The following is a 16,529-nucleotide window of genomic DNA, read 5'->3' as shown; positions in this document are numbered from 1 at the left end:
TCCTTTACAGTCAGTAACAAATACTTTCGTGAAATCTGGAAGAATTATGTCAACGATTTCATCTTTACCAATTCAGCAATGCATTGAAATGACCCTAATACATTTGCCATACATGATCTTCTTTTAACAGAATCATGCAGCCTTCCCTTTACTAAATCACATCTCTAACTGAATTGTAATCTTGTCCCTTATAAATGTTTCCATTATCTTGCCCACTATTAAAGTCAGTCTTGTAAGTCTGCATTTCCTTGGGTCTTCCCAGTGTCTCTTTTTGACAGCTACTGAAGCCACTCAACAGTGAAGTGCATTTCAGATAAATATCATTGATACACTCCTTAACAGAAAAAAAAAAAAATTAAAAACCTAGTAAAATGTCCTGATGTTCAATAATAGTTTTCAAAATTCACTGAAGTGAATAGAGAAAAAAAGGAGGATTTCTTTATGGCTGGTGGTTACTGGCATTGATGGATCATGGCATAGCCATTCTCAATATGGCCAAATAATTTCACTGTATAGAATTTTATATAGCTATAGCTAAAATTCAATGAACTGATTCAGAAGGTTCAGTATAAACTATAACAATAACTTAAGCCCCTAAATTGATTTGATATCTTAAAAGGATAGGAAGCAGCAAGATGCTTGCTCATGTCATCTTCCTTCACAGATTTAACTTTAACTGGAACTGTAAATCCAAAGCAGAGTATTGGGGAATAAGGGTGTATAATGCGTGATTTAAGACCCATCCTGGAAATCAGTGAGGATTTGAGTACACCAACTCTAAAACATAATCAGAGCATTATAAGAGTCCATCCAGAAAGTTAGGAGGATATTTTTTAGAAGAATAAAGATAAATTTCATATCTTAAGAGGCTATTTTTGAAGAGTGCCAGGCAAGATGAGAAAAGAAAATGACAGTGAATAGAAGAAACAGAGAAGCAGAGGCACAGATAACCACTCATCCTACTCTCCGCTCAAGATATGAGCTGAGGATGATTTCTATCAACCACTTCCAAATATAACGTTATACGCCTTTCATTATGTTGTCAATCTAATTTGGATGTAAGTTGTTCAGAGCACAGGGCTGTTTTGCCTTTGTGTTTGTCTGTAAAGTGCTGCACACCCCAAGCGGGGAAAAAAAAGAGAGAGAGAGTTCTTGGATTAGAGGAGATAACACCCTCATTGAAAGTCCTGTGTGAAAATGCTTGTTTTGTAATAGTCTTTGTGAAACCTGCCCCGGCTGCATAATATCTTCTTCAAAGTAAAAAGCAGGTCATTGTGGCTCGTTTTGTACTAACCCTTGACAGACTTTCCACTGAGGAGGAATGGGAGAAACTCCTGCCATCTTGCATTAGTTTGTGAAAAAAATAAACTCTGAACTCACAAGATTTGGATTTGGTTCATCACCTTAAGTTCAGAGTTTTCAATATTGAACAAACTTGATGTTTGAGATGAAAACCTGAATTCACACTAAAGTGAAATAGAGATTTTTTCATTGATATTAGACAGGTCAAGGTTTCAATCCTTCTTTTTGAGATAAAAGTTATAAAAGTTTTGCATGCTGAGGCATGGTTACGTCAGAATTGAGTTCTGTAGAGACAACCCACAAATAATACAGGAAATATTATCCTTAGGGCTGCAAGATCTAAAATAGTCAGTCTGACCTGAAATTACTATGCACTCTTTATATGCTAGCAAGCCCATCTTCCTTCTCTGAACTCCAAATAAAAGCATAAAAGTTTAACTGAAGGTAATTAGACTCAGAACCTGAGAATATGCCTCCTTCTGCCCTTAATTAGCCTTCAGGGTAATTTTCTGGCTTTCAGCTTCCCTTTCTCTTTTTCCCTCTTTTTACGATAAATCTACTTTTTTTTCTTTATTTTGTTATGTCTGTTCTTTTTCCTCCTCACTGTGTTTTATTTTTGATCTCTTCCTGTCCTTTAGCTCTGGATTGGCCCTGTTCTTGCTGACTTTATTTTACATGTCTTTTTTTGAGCAGCTTTTCACATTCTCCGCCCTAGGGCCTAACGGAGGGATAATTCACAATTAAGAATGTCTAGCTCAGGCAGGCTGCTTTCTCCTGAATAACCACATTTGCCAATGGCAGAAATATAGCTCACATCGCATTCTCAAACGAGGCCAGAGCAAGGACCAGTTATCTTTGCTGATAAACTAATCTGTTACTCTGGCAGTTACTTTTGGGCACAAGGTGCATTTACAATTTCATCAGAAGCCATTAGAGCAGCATGAAGAAACCACTTGCAAGGCACCCAGCCTTCTAGTAATGGGAGCCAAGGATCAAGTAAGTCCACAAAGGTAACTATTGGTGGCAGACCGAGCAGTACACTGCCCGGAGCATGAGCAGAGGCTGTGTGTGACAGACGTGGGCCTGTCAGCATGCTCTGGACCATCACCTTTCCCTGGAAGACTCCAGGAAATACTTGAGAGCCAGGTCCAGCCCCGAGCACGCAGATTTGGTGATTCACGCCGTGAGGACCTGGCTCTCGCAGAGCGTCCCCACATGGTGAAGGTGAGCTGGGTATGCAAGGCAGAACTTCAGAAAATACTAGGTTATGATAGAAAGCACAAGGACTGAGCAAACAAGGTGGATAGCTACTACAGGAAGATTGTGCTGAGCCCAGTGATGACTTGAAAGAGCTAGGAATTAGTTGTGAAAAAGTCAGAAGAAGCGTCTTGCCTTCACACAACCAGAAATACATTGATGGTCTGTTATGCTCCAGTTCTGGGAGCTAGACTACCCAGTGTTCACATGGGCGAGAGCGGCGTTTGGGCATGTGAAGCAAAGCGGAGAATTTCTGGACGCGCAGAGCGGGCCAGCTAATGGGTGACAGTATGCAGCCGCAGAAAGAGCAAGCTGCACCAAATATAGTCACTGTTACATGATCCTGTATGTAAGTAAAAAATGGCAGGATTTTATTATTTTTCAGGGCTCTGACTCATGATTTTCTGCCTTTGGGTAAGAAGTATTATAAGCAGTTCCATAATACGTTCTCCGTTTGAGGATCCATTCTGCAAATGCCCAGTTTGTACTGAATTTTACAACAGCTAAGCGTATTAGCAAATGATAGAGGGAAAATCAGTCAATGGTAAAAGGAGGGAAAAACCTCAGGAATTTGAGCAGTCCAAGGGATAGCGTTTGCCCTATGGCTTATCTACATAAGAGGTAAAGAGCTCTCATGTGCCAGCTGCACGAGAGACGTTCCCCCACGCAGCATGGTTGGTGTAAGGCTGCAGAGCTGCTCGGGTGGCCCGGAGCAGGTGTATGAGGAGCTGATGTGGGAGCGAACCCCCTGCAGCATCGCCTGGTGAGTTCATGCCTGCCACTACAGCTACCATTTTTCTTTTCATTAGGCGAAGGATTTAAATCAGCTCCCAAGTTTAACACTGGTATAATGTCAGGATGAAGGCAGTTAGTAACCAGTGAAAAAAACTCACTGCCACAAAACATAAATAGAAACAAGCTATTCTCTTACAGTATTTAGCCATTTCAACCCTCAGGGGTTACTCATGTAAATGAATCTTGTGCTTACTCTGTCAGAGAACACAGATTAATAGCACATGAAGAAATAAGAACCAACAGTCTTAAAATCCCAGATGAAATCAAACCACACAATTCAGATCCCATTACAGATTTCAGGACCAGGGTCTTGGTCGGAAAGAATTTCCTTCCAAAGACAGAGTTGTTAAAATTGTTAAATATGACCTTATGTTAGGGTAAGAGTTTCGAACCTACCTTCTCAAATGTCTGAGGCGTTCGGAGCAAGGTTTTTCCCTTAGATTCAGCCCATCACCATTTAAAACAGAAAGGTCCACAAATACCGTTTATTTGGAGAGCATATAAAGGTTTGATTGATTCTAAATCTCTCTTGGCATAGACATCTACCAAAGTGTGTTTTCCAGGAAAACGCAGTTGGCTGTTCAGTGCTACCACCATAAGGCTAGCATCATTCCCCACAGAAACTAACATTTCCTCTGCTTTGCTGTGACCCTAAGCAATATGTAACGTTGAACTCTGGGAGGGCGTACTCACAGTAAGTCCATCCCTGAATATGTGGGAATATCCAAAAACTGAAAAGCCCCCAAATTTAGTCTAGTACAGGAAAATTTAAAAAAATTCAAAGTTTCAGTAAGATAAAAAGTAATCACAATAAAGAGAAATCACTCTTGATATCTACACTATTGTGAACCCACATATTTGGAATTTACCTGCTGCCTTGTCATCTGCTCATCAGAAGTCATGGAAACTGGGGCGGGGGGGGGGCTTGTCTCCTTGTTTCTGAATATAGAGTTAGTTTTCACTAGCTCACACTTTCAAACCGTTCAGAGGCAAGTTGAGGAAAACAAAGGAGATTTTTGCCTGGTTACTGGCCCCCTAGATTTGGAGATCTAAATTACCTACGTAACGGGAGTGAGTTGCCATGGTTAGCCCGAATCAGAACAGATTTCACTCTACAAAAGGCACGTTTTGCATCTCATAGAGGAGGCATACTTCCATAGGAAAGGAATTCAAATTCAGTCCACGTCTGTATTATCCATACTGGTATGAAGGCACCTTACCCTGCTGAACCGTTGTTGGAGCTCTTTGTTTCGTTCAGCAGGAGAATGTTATTGGGGTCTTCCTGCGGGTTGTTACGTTGTTCACAATGCCATTCTGGCTGCTTCTGGACATGCTTTTCTCCTCTTCCCAGTGTGGAGGTACAACATGCCGTTACTGCTTACAGCAACAGGGATGAGCATGACTATGCAAGGTAAGGAGGAACACGTATGCACTGGTTTATGTACTGTGATGCTTTCATAGTAACTTGAACAGGTACAATTTTTACATTGTTTTAGTATCAAAATAGGTTGTTTTGAGTTACAAAAGGAGTCTGAATTTTTTATTTAAAATCAAGACTTCTATTCATCATAACTATTTTTATGCCCGTGGATAAATAATAAATAAGGTGGTTACCTCTGTAACACATCTAGAAGATTAAGAAATATTATTATCAAAGGATAAGACTTTTAAGGGAAATTGAGGTAGAGAGAGACTAAGGCTAAGATCCCCACTTAATGCTTACATTGGACCTTGCTCTTGGTTACCTGTACTCTGGCCATGGCTGCAATCCCCCGTATCCTAGCTAACACCTTAAATTTTGCTGGTAGAATTTACTAGGCACCTGCAGTTATGCTGACCAGTGTGTGGTCAGAACTACTTTGCAGTCTGGGCTGAGCAACTCCATATCCATCTCATGAGCAAATCAGACTGAAAGCCTCCAGGGTGGCTTTCCTCTTCCTAAGGCTCCAGTGGATTAGATCCACTGTGCGTGTCAGAGCACACTTGATATATTTAGTGATCATAGCCACTTTTATTTAAAAGCAGGAGAAGCTGCTGCTCCCTTTGACATGGTAGCCTAAAGATAAGGGTAACCTCTGCTCCGCTTAAAAAAACCCCAAAGCCCAGGAGCAATCACACACATTTCTCACGGGCTGTGGCAGTGTGCAGCTCTGCACCAGCTCATTTCCCTTTGATAAGTCCCTAGATGCACACACTTGTCCTAAGAGGAAAATAGGCTTCCTCGCTTTGCTGGAGATGCGAGCTACCCTGCATTACCCTGCATTCATTGCAGAGTAGGAGCAGGCACCCGAGAAGGCGCTGTGGAGCCGCTGCTGGACTTGTCGCGGGCTGCGAAACCCTACCTCCCCGATTATAGGGGTCTGCAGGGAGGCCCAGGGTTCAATACGTAAATCCTGCGAGGGGGAGCCCCACTGACTGCTTTGTCGACTGCCATGATGATTTCTAATCTCCTCTGAGGTGCCTGCCCCTATGCATGAGCTGTGCAAGGGGTCGGGGTGCAGCCTGCAGGGCTGGTGGGCCAAATGTACCAGGGGATCCCTGGCACCCACGTGCCCCGCCAGTCTCGTCCTAAGTGATGTGATCGTGGTGACAAGAAGTTGGGGCAGAGAAGAAAATGTGACCTAGGTATTCAGCAACCAGCCCAAGGCCTAATCTTACAGATACCATGTCCTAACTAGCTTTATCGCCCAGTTTTGCATGCCAGAGCTTGATGAGCTCCAGGCAGTCTGCCCAGCTTTAGCGCACAGGAATTTTCCCCTGTACTCACTAGAGGGAGCCCATGCGGTCCCAGCAATGCAAAAGAAACACACGGGCTTTAGGCCGCAAGGAAGACACTGATTCAGAGACAGATATTAGCAGCATTGCTCATTTCCCAGCTTAACTAAAGTCATCGATAACCTTAGTCCCTTAACTGCTTTTCTAGATGTGGGATTTTTTTACTGACTGCAGTTAAGGAGAGAGAGACTTTTGAAGCATTTTCTGAGAAGAATCTTACATTTTACAAAGACAGGACTGTACATTGAATACTGACATGGCTGGTTAGTTGAACCTAATCCTAATGATGTTGACTGAGGTCAAATGGCATAAAACCAGCAGCTGTTTAGATATTCACTTAAACATCTCCCTGACTGGGAGCACACTGCAATGCCAGCATGGTCAGACACCCCCACGCTTGAGGCTGAGGGCCCAAATCCTGTTTACAGAATGGTGTACAGATGAGCGGGCCTCCTCCCCAGACACCTATATCATTCTGGCTAGAGGTAAAAAGTTCAGCCTACCAGTGAAAATATCAGTTTACTACTCCAAGCAATTGGCATAAACTTCAACCCTGTTGGACCACTGGGAGAGGGCACATTTTCAAGGATCATACAAGATATGAGAAGCTATTTGACCTTGGTTTTCTTCTGTTCCTTGTTCCCCTGCACATTGCTGCCATAGCTTCTTCTAGTGCATGAGGAAACCCACCTCGAGCTGCTGCATATGTAGGGAGACAGGCAAGAGCTGGGTAAGCATGGGCTGGAGCATCTTCTGAGCAGGGACGAGGGACGGGACATCTGTAAACATGGATCACAGCAGAGATTTCTTGAGCATCATGGGATTATCCTCCCAGAGGGCGGAGGGCAGGTTGTACCCCTCCAACATGGACAAACATGTGCCTGCTGAGGGGGAGAACGTGACAGATTGGAGGTTCCCTGAGGTCATGGGTTTGCCAGCCCCGTGTAAAACTACCATTAAGTGACAAGAGCTCTGCTTTTCACTCATTTGCTTGGGCTCTTGCTATGATTCCCTTTCCTGTTTGAAGAGACTTGTTTAATTTTGCTAACGACTCTGAATGAAGATAAGGCCCATGTGTGTAATAACAAGCTAAAATTAAACTTCAAACAAATTATCTGTTAGGATTTAGGAGAATCTTATCTGGGGAGGAATTAATCCTTGCTGCTTGTTTTGGGGCTTTAGCAGGCCACTGGGGATTTGAAAGAGAACACTTTTTCAGTCTTGCCCGTGCACAACAACTGAAGTGACGTGCATAAATCTCTGGATATGCTTAAAAATAATAAAAATAGAAGATACCTAAGCATCTGAAGTGTAGCCTGAACCGATTGCAAATCAAATGCAGCTGCTCTACATCATCAGCTGCTACTGTCAGAGCCTTGGTCTCCTTGTGACTAATGTCCCTGCTTCCTTCATTGTTGCTTATCAGGACAGTTCTGTAAGCCGTATCTTAAGCCCTAGTGCTCCACACTGAGCAGTTTGGAAACTAGCCATTGCACCTTCTTGGTGATGTGACGTTGCTCTGTAAGGAGGACTGTGCTCACTTGCTCACTCTAGCCTATTAATCAAATTAACAAGGACTAGAGGCAGGAAGCACCTATGGGGTTCACTTTACTGAAAAATGCTAACACGACTCAGAGCGATGTTGGGAATGGGAACAGACTGGGGCCAGCAGAGCATGGACAAGGTCAGCCTCATTCGAGTGCTACTTCCCCATTATGGTTTGAGGGTTTTAGTCCCAGGAATGATTTCAGACTAGCAGTTTAGTTCAGCTACACTGACCTGTAAGTAATGCCCATGACAGACGATAAACACAAAGAGAAGAGAAGACCTCTGGAAACACCTTACCCTGTTACCCTAGAGATACCTCAGGTTACCATCAAGTAGATGTTTCTGATGGAGTCCTCCTGTCTTTTCCCTTCTGTCCATTTTTCTTATTTCAGTTTAGCTGCCCACACCAGCTGTATAGTGAAAGAGTGATAGGAAGAGGGAACGAGAGAGAACAAGAGGAACTTTAACAGCCAGGAGGAGATAAATGAAATGGGTGCTTTGGAAGCATAAACTAGACTTACAGTCAGGAGCATCACATGAGAAAATCTCCAATGTTTACTAAGTTTTATGGTTTTTTAGCACATTTTTCTTGCAATTTTGGGTATATAGAATACATAGGGTTCAGAGTAAATGCTTCTCTCAGGACAGCAGAACTGTATGGGCATAGGAATTTCCCAAAAACATTGTCTCAAATTTCCATAATCCTCAACTACACAATGGGATAAGATGCAAGTTTTCGGAAGAAAATGTAACATACTTGAACTATGCAGAGGTTTCCATTAAATCCACTGTTTATTCCGCTGCTGTTTTTGGGGATATTTGAATATGTTGCTGTTCTGTCAGGCAATTAAGGTTTGGGGTGCTTAGAACTGTAATAAAATGGGCTCGAGCTGCATCCTGAAGCCCCAGGATACTAAATGCACCCACCTTGGATGTCCAGAACATCCATTTGCTTTCTCTGAAGATGTGTACAAGGAGGGATGTTTTCCCTGAGGAAAGCGAATGCAGTCAGAAACTGAGAACACAGCAGAAAGTATGTACAAATCAAGAGCAAAATATTTTTTCTTCCTCTTTGATAGTTAATTTAAGTTCCTTCTCACCTAGCTCTTTGGTAATAGCTCTTTGGCCACTCTTTCTCCTCATCCGCTCTTCCCTACTCAGTTCGCAGCAGTAGTCCACCGGTACCTGCAGGTCTGTCTCCCATTTCAAGGGAGCCAGGTCATTGCTTAGCCCACTGTAATGATGCAGTTTATTAGGATGTTAAACAGATGGGAACTCACTGAAGTCCACTCCAGTCTGCTGCCCTCCCAGTCTACACTGTCTCCCATTGCAGAAGTACGGATCTGCGCCATTGCTCTTGCATGGTGCGTTGTCTGCCCTGTCTTGGCCACGGATGGTGCCTGAGAGAAGAGCCGAGAAGGCCCAGTGACAGAGTTTTGCCTGGTGGAAACCATCTCTCCCCAGGGTAGGGCTCTTTCCCCTCCGTGAGCTGCTCATGACCCCACGCGTCACTGATAGTAAATCCCAAGTGTCAACAGAGGAATTGAAGATAGGTGCACTATGCAAGGGAAGATCTTTGAAATAATCGTTTTTCTTTTCATCACAAAGAGAATCAAATGCAAAAGGCAGGACCCCTTCTTCATCCTCTAAAGCGTCTGGCAAAGACACCATATTTGCAGCCACTGAAGTTGCATGTTGAAATCTAAGACCCTGTGCCACTGATGGAAGGTTGCAGACATATCCTTGACTCAGAGCTCTGAGCTTTAAACACATCAGTCAGGAGCAAGACACTGCAAGCTCCTTGGATAGGTCATGGAGAGAAACAGGCTTCTCTGGAAGGTAATTCAGTTAACAGAAAAGCTGAATCACCCATTGGAGGTGCCTTTAGTTAAATGCACACAACAGCTGGGCCTCAGATAGATAAGACTATGTGGGACTATGCTGGTCACAGTCTCCTCCGCTGGTAACTTTTCTTCACCCTTTAAACGGCATATTTTCTCCTGCTCTTTATTCCCTACTTTTTCCTCAGTTGTTTATCTACATCAGGTGTTTATCCACCTTCTCTCTCATCCCATAAGCAGCACAGTTCTCTAAGTGTGGCACATCCTCCGGCAGAGATGCATTAAAGCCTGCAAAGTGACACTGGGCATCCACACCTTCCAGTGCGGCACAGCGCAGTGATCCCCAACTCATTAAGCCCACGTGCAGCGCAGAGACCTGAAGATCTACCAGCCTAGAAATGCTATGACTGGGCAATACTTTGCCTCAGCCAGCCACCCTGTTGGAATGGCAAGGCTCTCTGCCTTTGTATTTCTTCAAGTCCCCAGGGGTGCAGCGCTCACACTAATTGAACACGGTGCTCTCCAAGTCTCTCTTATCTACGTCGTCATCTGCTAAAAACAAATAAAACAGAACCATGGAGTAGAACATCTTGCACCGGCTGAAGTTGTTCTTTCATACTATTTCTTGAAAGGCACGTTAATGACCTCCTGGTAATCACTACCTGCACAGTCTTTCTCAGTATGCAGCCATGCAAGACAAGGCAGAACTCTTTAGAGACGCTTGAGGTTTTTTTTTTCAGTCTAGCCTTTAACTGGGCAGAGAGGTCACTGCTGAGCAATCTCTAGTCCATGCAAAAGGAGTATGTTATATTGGCAACATTTCAAATGTCTGTTGACCTGAAGAGTGAAAGACCACAGACAAGAAGTTAAGTAGCTTAGTGTGCAGAACGCACATTTGGTATAATAGCTCTTTTTACCTTTCTTGAATTTCCAACTGTATCTCTGTACAGCAATGAAAATAAATGTCATGTGTTTTATTGTAATAGATACTACTGAGCAAAAGCCAAATATATTTGCAAAGGATTGAATTTGTTGCCATGGGAGGAAATGCAAATAATTTGGGGTTAAAAACAAAGAGACAAAAGAAAGCTCTCCTGCTAAAGTAAATACAATCTCATTGCTTTGCATTCGGTTTTAGAAGGTTCATGAATATCCTTGTTTTCTGTAACCTTGCACATTATCGAAAAGATCTTTCATTTACTCCTACTTTTTGCTATTTCCTTAGATATCCTGTTCCCTTGTCTCTGCAGAAACTACACTGGTTTTCATGCTTGCTTGACAAACTATCAACATCTACATGTGAAAGTTTTCAAAGAGAAATCTTTGAATTTTTTACTGTAAAAAAAAAAAAGAAGAAGAAGAAAGAAACCTTTCCTAATCATTTTTCTTTTAATCTTTATACACTTGTGTAATAGGATGTATCCAGCACTGGATTTTTCTGAAAATATATTTAAATTGAAAGAATTTAGATATGACTGTTGAAACGAGAGAGCAAATTCAGTGAAATGTGCAGTCTATCTTGCTGAAACTGAAGCTGTGTACTCCTCATGAGTACATTTGTAGTTTTACACAGGAACCTGTTGGAAGACTGGTATTGATTTGAGAATATGGAACAAAAATATGGAGCTATGCAAGTCTTAAGCCTATTTGTACTAGCACCCATAACTGGAGGGTCACCAGCAGACATACAAAGGTAGCAAATTCAACTACCTACTCAAAGTCATGCTGCAAAAACAAGGGAGTGCTGAAAGCTGGGTGCAAGCATCTAGTCATCCTTTCTAGTCCTCCTATGCAAAATGGTTTGTAACTATATGCTGGGCCTGGGTTTCTGGGCCACAACAACTGTCAGTTTTTAAGAGGCAGGGGAAGGGAAGGCACAGAAACCCATCCCGATGGATTGGAGCAGACTTCCTCCCAGTCTCACTTGCTGAATTGTTCACGTAAATCAAGCACTTCTAACTGAATCGCTTTATGCAAAATAAGTTGTGGGAGCACTCCCTGCACACTGTGTCCTTTCTAGGCAGGAGGAGCTACTTCCTGAGTAGCCCTCACCCCCATTTGCTGTTGCTCAGAGCAATCCAAAGCCTCTGCTTTAACACCTTGTATTTTGCAAAAACCTGCACACTCTTAGATGCTGCCCATGCCCAACAACCATGACTTGTTTCCAAGAAACTAATGGGGTCACTTGCCTGCCCTTATTTCCAAGTGCCAGGCTCTGGGATACTAGACCCTGCCTCCCCCAGGCTCTTTCCTACCACCCAAGCTCTTACAAAGAAGAGAGGTCCCAGTAAGTCTTCTTCTTTCCCCACCCATGGGGAGCCCTACAGAGGGGTAGGGTGGGGAGGAACTCATGAGCTGCTTCTCATCAGAGGGGTTGCAAAAGGCCATTTTGTCACCATTGTTATGACCACACGGTCGTATGTTTACCTCAGTGTCACAATACCCTTTGATAACTACAGCTGGTTGGTCTTTTTGGTTGCTGGGGAAGATCCTGAGATAGTTGTCAATGTGGACAAGGTGAAGCACAGCAGGGGGGAAAACCATGGATGAACCCGAGTTTTTTTTAGTAAAGACAAGCCTTGGGCTGCAGTTGGGAGCAGTAGGGGTGACTCACTCTTTCCTAAATTATGCCACTGCGTAGGGCATGCATCAGACATCAGCAAGCTCCCAGTTATTCCAGAAGTTAGTATGCTGTGCCAACTCATTACTTCCTAAATAGCTTCAGTGTCAGTGCTAAGTGGTGACTTAACTGACCGCTGACATTCACTACAAGGTTACCAAGATAAGTCTATACTTAGGAACACTCTGGTGCTGCAAATGACGTAGAAGTGATTTCATCTGTACACATTTCGAGGAGGATGAGAGGAACTGAGAATTAAATAGTCAGAATGGCTGGATTCTCTGCACAACTGATTATAAACAGTATATTTCCTGTTTGCTCTCCTTCCATAGCAAGGACATTTTTTATCTTGGCTCAGGTCATGATCTGACAGTCACTCTGAAACCTGAATTCCTTGTCTCTGCTGATCCTTCCTATCACAGGCCTGACCAACATGGATGGAACAAAAAAGAAGGCAGAAAGCAGAATTAATACTCAACTCACTAAATATAAACTGGAGAAGAAGTCTCAGAAAAGCAAACGCTAAAGTCAACAGCACCATTAAGGAATTCAATAACAATTGAAAAAGTGAAAATTTTTGCAAGATTTCATAAGGAATCTAGTAGGCTTCTACGGAGGACAGCAGCAACCACGCAGCATTTCTCGTGACATTTCTTCACGTTTCGCACAGCCGTCTTTACAGTCCTCATATTGCAAGTGGATTCTTCTCTCCCAGTGCTCACTGAAGACGGTCTCACTGAAAGGCCCAGTGCTTTGGTCAGATGGCAAAGATCTGTATTGTATATAGCTTCACCTGGCAGTGCTAAGCTTTCAGCAGCTTAATGAACTCCCAGATTCAAAGGATAATTCTCAGTCCCTTACCCTTACGTCTGTCAGCACATCAGCAAGTAGCCTACTCCCATTAGCATCCACCCCTTCCCTTTGCTACTAAATCTCTGCCTATCCCAAACTCCTGGCATTTTAGAAACGCTTCCTGCAACCCCTGCACCAAGCAACACCATAGCAGCTGCCAGTATCATGTTCTGGGCACCAGGCGCGTTTGCCAAGATGTTCCAAAGTAGAGCAGGACTCTGAAGTCAACATCTTGTAAAAGAGGATTTGTTCCTCCTTACTTTCATAGGTAGATGGTTTAGCCTTTCCCTCAGCACCTTTCCCAGGGGAGCTGGTCCCTTTACTGAGAAAAAAGGAGTCCCAAACTGCTTGATGCCAAACTAAGAGAACCTCTTCCTTCTGCTCTACCCACCATGCCAGAGGGCCATTATCTGCATCAGTTGGTGCTCATTGATAGTGCATCAAAAATATCAAAAGGCAAATTACCCTCATCCGACCTGCAGATGTTGATACGAATCTCCCTACAACAATAAAGATAAATATCTCAGTTGTCGTTTAAGGGAAAATGGCATGTGGTTCTTAAAGTGTGATGACTCAGACATAATAATCTCCCAGAGATTAGGAAGACAGAGGCAAAAAAATTGGGGGCAAAGGGGAAGGAAAGAAAATTGAAAAAAGATAAACTATTACCTTCCATTCTACCCCCACACCTATCGGGATCCATATCTGAGAAAAGTAAAGGAACCAATAACTATTCTTTACTAGCATAGTAGAGTAAGATCAGCAAGTGTATCTGCACACATATATGCTTCATTTCAAGCCAAGGGTGGCAAAAAGCCATTACAGTGCTAGTTAGCTTCATGTTTCACCAGTAGGGAGGAACAAGCCTAGCAGCACTCAGTGAAGTGCTCCAGCATCCCTCAGAGGGAAGGAGGCTCCTGCGAGTGCTGCCTCTGGACACCGGCTCCCGCAGAGCAGCCTCTCCCAGGCACACCGGCCCCTGCACAACTGCGTGTGCATTACCGCACGGAGCAGGCGCTGCACCACATGCAAAGTGGGCCTGGGACTCAGAGCGGACGCAAGCCAGAGCCCTCTCCACGCAATTGTCATCCAGGGTTTCTGTATTATTTAAGAAGGCTCTGCTCCAGCCCAAAAATCTGTGACTTGTTTTTCCCCCAACCTCATGCAATTTCAACCAGCAGCACGCTCTGAGCTCACCCAGTCTGGGTTATGATGGGGAAGGGGAGCTGCCCATGCACAGTCCCAGTCATTTGAGATTTCACAGGACAAACTAAGAACATGAGGTTGCCCTTTTAAAAACTTGTAAAGATCAGGTGGTAACTATTCCTAATGATAGAGACAGATGCAATAAGTTGGTAGGGAGTAACTTCAGGGCTCTGTAGTTACTCACTTCATTAAGCCTCAAATGTAACAATTTCAAGGTGCAACCCCAGCACCATAATCAGATCCCGAGGTGGCAGAGGCGCAGATAATTGTAATGAGCCTTTCTCCAAAATGAAAGGCCTGCAGTTTTCTCCCCAGACACTAATGGTACAAAACAGAGTTAGAAAATGCTGTCAGCAGGAACAGACAGAAGCTGGGGATCCAAGAAGACCCCTAGGCTATGGAGTTTAGAAACATTGAGTAGGCAGCTGCTATCAACCTGAGTTGCTGATTTAAGTTCTGTTTCCCCTAGGTGCATCTCCAGTGTTCTCCGAGAAGCATCCCAAGTAAATCTCCACCATCCTGGCCTCACTCATACCTCACTTACTATAAAACTCTGGCTAAACCATTTACTGTACCGGCAAGACCAGGAGACAAAGAAATGGGACAGAGGTAGTGATGGAAATACAGACGGCAACACTGCTCCCTCCTTCCATCTGCCAGCTCTGGTTCCACACTGACTCTACTGGTAATGGATGGTGAACAGTTTCTTAACCCACTGACCTTTCATGCATCAGACTAAAATGGAGAAATAATTGTCAGGGCACACCTGCAGCTGGAGGATGCGTCAGCCTGCAAGGAGACTGCTGAGCCAGAAGAATTGAAACAGCCACTGAAGTCAGAAAATGAGCATTCTTGTACAATCCAGCGCTAATGTCCAAGCAGGAAATAGAAATGAACTTTGGAATAAAAGTCAGCAATTGCAAAAGAATAAAAATGGGAGCAACGCTACCAGAACCCCTTCATTTTGGTGATGTCATGCTTCCCAAATGCCCTTCAGAAATGCAAATTGCCTACAATGTAATAAAAAGGGCATTTTCTAGAGTGTGCAGAGCTTGCATAGTTTAATTAAGCATAAACTAGGGTGACTCTGAAAAGAAAAATGATGTGGACGGCATTCTCTGAGTGACCTTGGAAATGCACTTAGATACTTTCTCTGCACAGCAATTAAATAAAGTCACACTTTGAATTCTGTCACTCCAATCCCTTCCTTTTGTTTAGAAATATATTTTTATTTCCCCTGCTTCCCTGATTTCACACTGATTTATCTCTGTGCTTAGAAAATATGACTTCTTTCCCTCACAGTAACTAATCAGTTGCCTACAGCCTCACCGTCTCTAGTTTTCTCATGTCTATTTCAATATTACCTGTATTAAACTTCTGCCACCCACTTTCCTTGCTTTCAACCAAACTCTGACTAGTCCACCTCACTGAAATAGCAAAACTGGAATAAGGAGATGCCTACTGAAATTTATTTTCCAATCTTCCCAAGACCTATATCATCTTTCTCAACCCATCCCACAGATAATAAAACTGTGTCTGTATCTTCCTTGCTTGCCTGTCGGACTGCATCACACCCCTCTGCGAACCATTCCAGTGTGGCTTGTACAAGTCCAGATGCTTCCTTTCAACCTTTTCTTCACCACAAGCGATGTTGTCAGGTTAAATCTACATTTGACTTTTCTGTGCATTGTTTTGTAGGGAATCATGTCCAATTCCCAATGTATGCAGCTACTGCATGAGAGGTACATTGGTACCTTGGGACTTGGACATGATTCCACTCAGAAGAGACCTAAAAATAACAGGAGTTTCCTAGCACTTCATAACATGGATCTTATCTTCCAGTAACTTTTCTCACATTCAAGATTTTGCAAAATCATCTCTGCAGATCATCACATGGCTCTGTGGCAAGAACAGCAATTGCTTATAGGGGAAAGTAGTACCTGAGTTAGATTAAGTTTTTGTAGCTATCATTTGAAATGCTTTAACAATACCAGCCTCTTATTTTCTGGAGAACTGAACACCATGTGGCCATCCAGCTTTGTCAGAGATTGAAGGTCAAAAAGCCTAGCAGATCATTGAGCCTGGAGTTTCTCAAAAAGTAGGCTGTGACTGTACAGACAAAGCAAGAGGGGCCAAGAGGCTGGTTTCCAGACACTAAGAAAAAAAAAAGAGAAAAAAAAAGCTTTAGCAGCTGCTGCTCCACTTCTCCTGGGTTAGGGTGTGAAAAAAGTATCTGTAATTGCTCGCCGCGGGCACTGCTACCAAGAGGGAGCTGTGGTAGCAGCTCAGTCCGTAGGACAGGAGATGAGTGGGACCATGTACAGCTGTTCCTT

Source organism: Struthio camelus, chromosome 4 (genome assembly GCF_040807025.1).
Source record: "Struthio camelus isolate bStrCam1 chromosome 4, bStrCam1.hap1, whole genome shotgun sequence".
Lineage (NCBI taxonomy): Eukaryota > Metazoa > Chordata > Aves > Struthioniformes > Struthionidae > Struthio > Struthio camelus.
The sequence above is the reverse complement of the archived record's forward strand: the minus strand, read 5'-3'. Positions refer to the sequence as shown.